General features: G+C 40.4%; 1 long non-coding RNA gene across 2 annotated transcripts in view; it reads left to right on the forward strand.

The window, feature by feature from the left end:
* The window catches only part of LOC114116058 (uncharacterized), a 149,116-nt gene extending 143,863 nt beyond the window's left edge, over positions 1-5,253 (forward strand). For both annotated transcript variants that reach the window (XR_009601508.1, XR_006060580.2), the window contains one exon: positions 1,378-5,253. This is a non-coding gene — a long non-coding RNA (uncharacterized LOC114116058). The remainder of the gene's footprint in view (positions 1-1,377) is intronic.
* Positions 5,254-9,056: the final 3,803 nt, after the last annotated feature.

Consider the following 9,056-nt stretch of genomic DNA (forward strand, 5'->3'; position numbering starts at 1 on the left):
CCTTCTCCAGGAGAGCTTCCTAACCCAAGAATTGCCCCTTGGTCTCCTGCATTGCAGTCAGATTCTTTATCCTCTGAGCTACCAGGGAAGCCTGAAACACATATTGGGTACATAGAAACATTTTATGAAATTGAATTAAATAACCAGTTCTTGACAAAGAATTGAAGCCAGCAGTCAGGGTCACACAGTTTTTTTTGTTTTGTTTTCTTTTTTTAATGTGAGTCGCTTTTGAATTAATGAAACAGTAAGACGTGCTTTGGCACAGCTGTCTGGCATACCTGGGTTAAGTTCTAGTGCAAACAGCTGCGTTGCTGTAACTTGCTGTAAAACACCCACTTCACACAGGGCCGTGTGCTGTGGGGCCTATGGAAGGGGGCCAGGCCCAGGGCTGGCAGTTACCTGAAAACACTTGGGTTAAGTTTCTATTGCCATGGCAGTTAGAGAGCTTCTTATAATTATTCCCTTCAACTGGCAGGCTTGCCTCACAGGATATATTCTAATAGGGCTGGACTCCTGGACAGGCACCATCTGCTTGCCACCTTAAATGTTTCACTGCTGAGTGCAGTCCCCAGGTTGCCTGGGAACTGCCTTGCAAATTAATCTAAGCCCATGTCACAAGACCACAAGCTCTAAATTATCAAGTATGTGGATAGACATGGTGGCCAATTAGAAGAAGAGAGCCCCAAGTTGGGGTTATCACTATGGGTGTGCTCACTTCTCTCCTGTTAGATTGGCCTCTTTCTAATCCCACTGTGGAGCTCTGACAGTGAAAGATCGAACTCCCATAAAGACTTAGGCTGAGCCAGGGTAGGAAAAGAAAGGAGTAAAGCCTTGGACACTCCTGGGGATGATGGAAGAGAAAACACCCATGGCTCCGAAAGAACGACAGTCTTGATTTTTGGCTTTAAATCATATCATAAATGAGATAGTTGTTATTGTTTAGTTGCTAAGTCGTGTCTGACTCTTGCGACCCCATGAACTGTAGCCCACCAGGTTCCTCTGTCCATGGGATTTTCCACGTAACAGTTCTGGAGTGGGTTGCCATTTTCTTCTCCAGGGGATCTTCCCAACCCAGGGATCGAACCCAGGTCTCCTGCACTGCAGGCGGCTTCTTCACCATCTGCGCCACCAGGGAAGCCCAATGAATGAGATAGTCTCATTTATATCCCCCATTCCCTAAAGAACAGATGAACACATGCAATTGTCAGCCTCTTTGTTGTCAAGATAAGTATCTGAATCCCTGCTTCTAGAGCAGCACCTTCAAACGTCACTGATAAATGCTACTGCCTGTATTTGTGTTTTTCTTGATTCCACAATGAGACTGAAACTCTCTGAGAGCAGGACTCACATCTCATATATTTCTGTCTTTTCTAACAGAGTGTCTCCTATCTGGTCACACATGAAAACTGTTGAGATTGGAGAACCTTGAGCATAAATATTGCAAGTGTGAACCTTCGTCATCTAAGGGAAATGGACCTCTTAAAAGCAGCGAAGTAACAACGAGGATTATGGAGGAGAATGCTAATTTAGCGGGTAAGAGAGCACCTATGGCTTTATTCTACTGCTGCTATTGGCAATGAAGGTACAATAATCATGCAACTTTTTAGAAGCATTATTAGGAATGACATGGCCTCCCTGGTGGCTCAGGTGGTAAGGAATCTGCCTGCATTGCAGTAGATTGGGATTTAATCCCTGGGTTGGGGGGATTCCCTCCAGAAGGAAATGGCAACCCACTCCAGTGTTCTTGCCTTGGAAATCCCATGGATAGAGGAACCTGTAGGCTACAGTCCTTGGGGGTCACAGAGTCAGACACGACTGAGCAACTGACACTTTCACTTTTCAAAATGGAAAAAAATAAATAAATCACAGTGGATAAGTAGGTCCTTAGAGGTGTATGTTATCAGAGAGTACAGGATTTATTTTATCTTACATGTTCCAACTTGGTAAATGCATGGATTTGTTGAAAACCCTTATTAAAGCCCTACTAAGTTGACTCATTGGAAAAGACTCTGATGCTGGGAGGGATTGGGAGCAGGAGGAGAAGGGGATGGCAGAGGATGAGATGGCTGGATGGCATCACTGACTTGATGGACGTGAGTCTGAGTGAACTCTGAGAGTTGGTGGCGGACAGGGAGGCCTGGTGTGCTGCGATTCATGGGGTCACAAAGAGTCGGACACAACTGAGCAACTGAACTGAAGTGTAAGTTGCTATAATCAGTCTTATTTGAAAGGGTTGAAAGGACTTCCCTGGTGGCCCAGTGGTTGAGATTCCAGGCTTCCACTGCAGGGTCATGGGATTGATCCCTGGTTGGAAAACTCAGCATGCTGCATGGTGCAGCCAAAAAGACAAAAAAAAAAACTTTTTTCAAATTAAAATAAAGGAGTTAAGAGAATTAGCACACTGGAGGTCCTGTTTCTAAAAGTTTTCTGTACAAAAATGTAATGCTACAGGAAAGAACATCACCTAAACACAGGCCTCAAGTCGCTTGGCAAGGAGCACTTGTCAGGTGAGCAGCATGGCCCTCCCCATACTGATGGTGCCCAGTGATGCTTCTCGTCTAACAAAGCCGACAAGATACAACAAGCTGGTGGTACCTACAAATCATTTCCTTCCTGTTGCAAAATGCCAGTGCTGTCTGACCGCCTTTCACACACCACAAACCGTTTCAGCACTCTGTCATAGTCGGAAGCCTGCCTGTCACAAAGGCCTATGGAGTCCATCCTATGAAATGTCAAAGTATTGTAAATGTTAGTGATGGGCCAACCTCAGAAGTGTTGGAGGTTTAGTCTGGGAAAAGGTCCAAGATTTTGTGTGCTTATAGAAACACTTTTGATCTTGAAAAATTGGTCTGCAAATCTTGTAAGAACAGGTTCTCTCCCAAGGCTTACAGTATTATCTTGGTTTGGTGTACCTTGAGTAGTATTTTTTGGAGAAATTTTACTAGGTATTCCTTTTCTATGTTTTGCATTCTGACCAAAGCAAAATGCACCAAGATACATGTATTTTATATGAAAAAAGAAATGGGTCTTCATTTTGCATGACAGTAACTTTATCTCTGAATACTGGGCAAGAAGTTACTCGCCAATTCTTATCTTACTAAAATTAATTCAATATTTCTGGTGACTTAAAATGCATACATTAAACTTAGGAAGCAAATAGATAGCCTTGAGCCTCTCATGGTAGATAGGAGCAGATATAAACTGATATTAAGGCTGAAACAATACATTGTTAGCATTTTGTATATTGCATTTGATTTACACTTATTTGGACATATGTATATAATATTTTCTGTGACATTCAAACACAATATGTATTTGTAAATAATCCATCTGGTCTAACACATCACTGAGAGTACATTGCTCAAGCCCTATTTATATATAAACCATGGAAATGTGGTTTTTTTAAAAAAAGGTCCTACTAGAGTTCAGTATCATATCTAGTAAAGTCTAGAGGAGGAGAGGTCATAGTGCAGAATCTCTCAAGTGTCTTCTTTGGGACATAGATGTATAAGGCATGAGTAGTATTCTAAGGCATAAGTTTTGGAACCATAGGTAAGCACAGTTCTTTACTCTAGGACTTTTCAGAACTTTTAAAACGCGAATGTTCAGTTGGGTTTTTCAAGTGGAGGATTTTCCTGATACATTCAGTGTTCATGAACCAAATTTGACAGCATGATGGTACAGTGGGAAGTGCATTATAACGAAGATTTTAAAAGTACGACTCATGTCCTGATTCTGCCATTTAATCACAGTGTGGCTTTGAGGAAGCTTCTAACTCTAAAACAAAGAAGTTAGATGGGATGATCTAACTTTAGGACAAGATGCTAAAGAATCTTGTGCTAGGTTTCTATACTAGGGTTATATGCTATTTTCTTTATTCCTTGGAGGCCTAGCCTAGTACCTTACACTTAGTAGGGCTTTGATAAGTGTTGATTAAATCGAACATAGCCTTTTAAATTTTAAAAATTTCTTTTAAATTGTTGCTTTAGAATGTTATGTAGGTTTCTGCTGTACAACATGAACCAGTCATAAGTGTACATATATCACCCCCGTCTGGAACTTCCCTCCTGCCGCTCCCATCCCACACCTGTAGGCTGTCACGGAGCACCAGGCTGAGCTTCCTGTTAGGCAGTATCTTCCCACTGGCTGTCTATTTGACCTGCGGTAATGTACATGTTTCCATGCTACTCTCTCCATTTGTCCCACCCGCTCTTTCCACCACTGTGTCCACAAGTCTGTTCTCTACGTCTGCGCCTCTTAATTTTCAAGTATCATTAATCCAGCTAACTTTTTACTAGCTGCATTGTTTTGAAGAGACCATTTATTCTCTCTCAACTTCAGTTTCCTCACTTATAAAATTTAGGCATTTGTCCATTGGATTTCAAGACTTTCTTACTGTTAGTAATATTATTAATGTTCCTATAGCACATGTAGCCTTTTCAAATGAAACCTCACACAGAAGTCTAGTGTGTAAACCAAATCAAAAGTGGAGCTGCCCTGGTTCAGTGTCTGAAGACTCCACTAGTTGTCTCCACCCAGCCCAACCTGAACTGATTTCTTTCCCCCTGCTCTTCAGGAGTGTCTAAGGAACCCCTAGAGCTCTTTTGAGCAATACTGATATTAATAATCCCTGAAGCTTCTCTTAGATCAAACACCTTATATCTTTTTCTGGGAAAATATACAATTCTTAGTCTCAAGATTAATAAGCTTTAGAGAGCATCAAATGTAATCAAACCCTCTCCCTACTTGTAAAAAACTTTGCTCTGTCGTGAACCACAGTCTGAAACAAATGCAACAAAAATCAAGCAAGTATAAAGACTGAAAATGATAAATCCCATCTTGGTTTAAATAATATTTTTGAAAATCTAAAAGGATATTTTTATTTCATTATGTATAAATGATCAGTAATCCATAAGAACTCTATCCTTGGAATAATCTTTATGCCAAAATTGAAAAAAATTGTTGTACTTTATCATGGTTTAATAGTCCCTCCATACTATAATTCATATAACCAAGAGCAGAAATAGAGATTTATAAAACCGGAAGTGAAAGTCAGTTTATTAATTATCAAATCATATCAGGATGGCTGAAAATTTAGCTCAGCATTTCCATTAATATCTGATGAAATGCTGGTGAAAATATCTATTTCAGGGAAAAATAGCTAGTGAGAAATCACTAGGAAATATCTCAGTGACATTTTTACAAGAAACCTTAGGGCTTTTTTGTGGATGCATGTTTTAAAAAAAAAGAAAAGATAAACAAGACTAGACTCTGTGTCTGAATCAGCCGCTTGGAAGAAGACAACTCTGTGGGATTCAGGGGCAACTGTCCCTGATTCTGCAGTGGAGAGAAGCCCTGATTAAAACCAAGGACCCCAGGCTGTCTGACTCCACCCCCACCTCCCACCCGGAGCGGTGGGAACCCTGTGTTGTTTATGTATCTCTGCTTTCCTCCCTCTAGATAAAGCAGAGTTGAGGCAGGGCTGGTTATGTCACTGAAGAAATCAACTTATCCAGCCCAGTTTTCCCACATGCAAATGACATATTTATGTTAGGAGCTTGTTGATTTAGCAAACAACTGGCCCAGTGATTTGCAGATGATACTTTTATATGAAATTTTGCACCAGCTACACTTCTGGACTGAGCTACGACACACCCAGAGAAGGGCATTATTACCAAGTCACTGTGGTATCCTGGGGAGACAGCTTATTCTACAGGTTATGATCCTGGCATTGTGTTTAAAATCTTAGACATAGGAAAAGAGTGAACACAAAGGATTCAGATGCCTCCAAAGTGAGGGACAGGCAAAAACAAAGCCCACCTAGGTCTGAGATTAAGGGGAAAAGGCAAAGTGGTTAATTTAAGAAGAAAACGAGACCGTGCATTTGTCAATTTTAATCTGGGCATGCAAAAAAAAAAAAGAGAGAGAGAGAGACATTAATAAAATCTGGAGAGTATCTTTTGTGCTAAAGAGGCAATGTGTTAAAGTGCTTTTTGAGAATAATATGTGGAATTTAGAATGTAAGAAGGGAAGGTAGGACTCCTTATTAAATCGTCTCCATGTCTTACTCAGTTTTGGTAAGTGTCCATTTCTGGGCTTCACAACTTGAGAGAAACAGAAGACTTGGAGGGTTTTCAAAAGTAATTAAAAGCGTGGAAAATTAACGTTTTAAAGAAAGGATTAAGGAAATGGGCATGAATTTAAAGGAAAGGAAAGGGACTTCCCTGGTAGTCTAGTGGTTAAGATTTCAGCTTTCAGTGCAAGGGACATGGGTTCAATCCCTGGTTGGGGGACTAAGATCCCACATGCCTTGGGGCATGACCAAAGGAAAAAACAAAATATTAAAATAAAGGAAAGGAAAAGTCCTTTGAACTTGAGCATATTTAAATAATTTTAATGACTTCATTTTGGCCTCTCTACAGATTATTTTATAGAAAATTTCTGTTCGATAGAAGATCACTAATGTGTTACAATACTTTTACAACCAAAGTGTGAGTAACCAAACACAGCAAATGAATTAAAGTAAGTTCCAGATGTACCAAGTATAGTTTTGCATTAATTATTTGTGTAGAACATGGAATTTGCGACCTTGTAGTTGATGAGCATTCAAGTATGTTTATACCATGGTATCTGATAGTTGGATCTGCTCTTCTACAGTTATACTGTGCTCAGATACTGTATCAGGTTAACTTCTCTATGTATTAGTATCAATTGACAGCAGACCAGTAGAAAAATAGTTCAGAAATTTACTTTAAAAAAATCTGTATAACATGTTAGAAACAACCCAACTCTTAGAATTAGTTAGATGAAGCAACATCCAACAGAACTCAAATTAGTTTTCTATGACTTATGCAATATAGCCAGGAAGGGTGGAAGATGCTATACACAGATAAAGTTCTAGGTATGAATCTTGGTTCTTGATCCTTGGCCTTGAACAAGGTGCTCAAAATTCTCTGAACCCTAGAATTATCATCTATACAGTAAGAATCACCATGTAAATCCATGAAATTTTTCTTGGTAAATGAGATGAAACTTCTCATAGGATTGATGCAAGAATTAAATGAATTAATTCACATAAAGTATTTCAACAATGCCTGGCAGATATATACTAGACAATAAATATAATAAGAATAAATATTAGGCATTATTATTATCATCATTGGAGAAGGAAATGGCAACCCACTGCAATACTCTTGCCTGGAGAACCCCATGGAGGGAGGAGCCTGGTAGGCTACAGTCCATGGGGTCGCAAAGAGTCAGACTCGACTGAATGACTTCACTTTCACTTCATTACCATCACATAAGAAAGACTTTAACACAATGCCCAGCACATAGTAGAAACTCAGAAGTACTAGTTAAATCTAAATCTAATAGAATAGATGTTAAAAAGTAGAGGGATTCTTTAATACAGAAATGTAAGTATTAAATGGCAACCCACTCCAGTACTCTTGCCTTGAAAATCCCATGGACGGAGGAGCTTGGTGCAGGCTACTATCCATGGGGTCTCAAAGAGTCGGGCACGACTGAGCAACATCACTTCAAGTATTAAAGGGAATACATTAAAATGAAGTTCATAGCATACCTTTGCCTGCTGGGGCTGTTGTCATTGAGGATAATGTGCCAGTCCAGTCTGACTCTGGTACCCTGGGTGGAGGAATGTGACTCCATTTGATTTTACTCCCACAGGAAGGATGACCATTCTCAGGCATTGCTATGATAGATCACCTTAGGACATTGGTCTCTGAGGATGGCAGACTGAAACTTCCAGGGTGGGTTTTACAAGAACTCCTTGCAAGCTGACTTCAGTGGATACTTGCCAAGTACAGACAGGCAACTAACATTTGGGCAGCCTACCTCTCTGTCTAGCTGGATAAGATGAGCTTTTGAATCTAAATATATTAAGAAGAAGGGAAAGGAACAATGGCTGTATAAAAAGCCTTCCTCTAAAAAAAAAGAGGAATTTGAGGTTAAAGACAATGAAACATGCTAACCAGCAAACCTAAGAGATGACTCCAAAAAAATCTCCCTAGTCCTGATTCATAACTCAAGTGGTTATTTTAACCATGGATCTGCATTATATCAAATATTTATCTTATTTTGGAAGAAAAGATTAAGATTGGTATTAAAAAGATAAAAAAAAGAAAGAATAGGACAGTGAATTCATGACCTTTCTGCAGAAATGCTAATCACTTTAATAACATTTGAGAAATAGCAAGCAGAGATCATCAGAACAATCAGTGAGGAAAATAAGTCAACCAAAGGAGTTGCTCCTTTAACCCTGTACCCAGAATTGAACAAAAGTCACATTTAAGAATTGTTTCCAAAGTGCCATGGGCATCCTTGCAGAAAGCCAGGGGAAGGCAGGGGTAGCAAAAATTGTAGCTGGTGCCTGTGGGTTTCCAATCTGTAACACTGAGTTTCTTTTGCCACACCTTAGGATTAACCTTCACCAGTGTGGAGAGTAATGCCTGTATGTATTTTTAAGCTTCCTACTCCCACAATCATAATAAAAAGAACCACGCCAAAGAGTGAGAACAAACAGTAGATAACTGGAAGCACTCCCGTCAATCATTTGCATTCTGGTTGGCTTCCAGGTCTTGTCTAGGTCATATTATGACTCCTTTATTAGTGTTTTAGGTCACCAGGAGACAGGCAAGTGCATCCTATATCAGGAAGTGGAGTGAGCCCCGGGAGTGAGATATTTGGCTTTAGTAGGCATGGTGGCTGTGACTCGGAAATCCAGGGAAATGAGTTAAGCTCAGTCAGACTCCAGGCGCCGCGCTGCCTCCCAGCAGATAGAATGAAGTAGAATAATAGAAGCTTTCCTGCCATTCTGCGCAGTAGGCTGAATTCCGGTCAGCCCTTCCAGTTGAGTTTCTGGAGGCTGTTTTCTATTCAGCCCCCAGGCTGCAGGCTGTAATTCACAAGAAGGGGCTCCAGGGAAAGGCTGGCCCCAAGTTCAGGCGGGATGGTGCCAGGGAGACAGATTAAGGGGCAAGTGTGCCCATTTGGTGGGTGAGGGAGAAATTTAGTGCCTACTTTAGGCTCCAGAGAAA

This window comes from Ovis aries, chromosome 8 (genome assembly GCF_016772045.2).
Source record: "Ovis aries strain OAR_USU_Benz2616 breed Rambouillet chromosome 8, ARS-UI_Ramb_v3.0, whole genome shotgun sequence".
Taxonomy (NCBI): domain Eukaryota; kingdom Metazoa; phylum Chordata; class Mammalia; order Artiodactyla; family Bovidae; genus Ovis; species Ovis aries.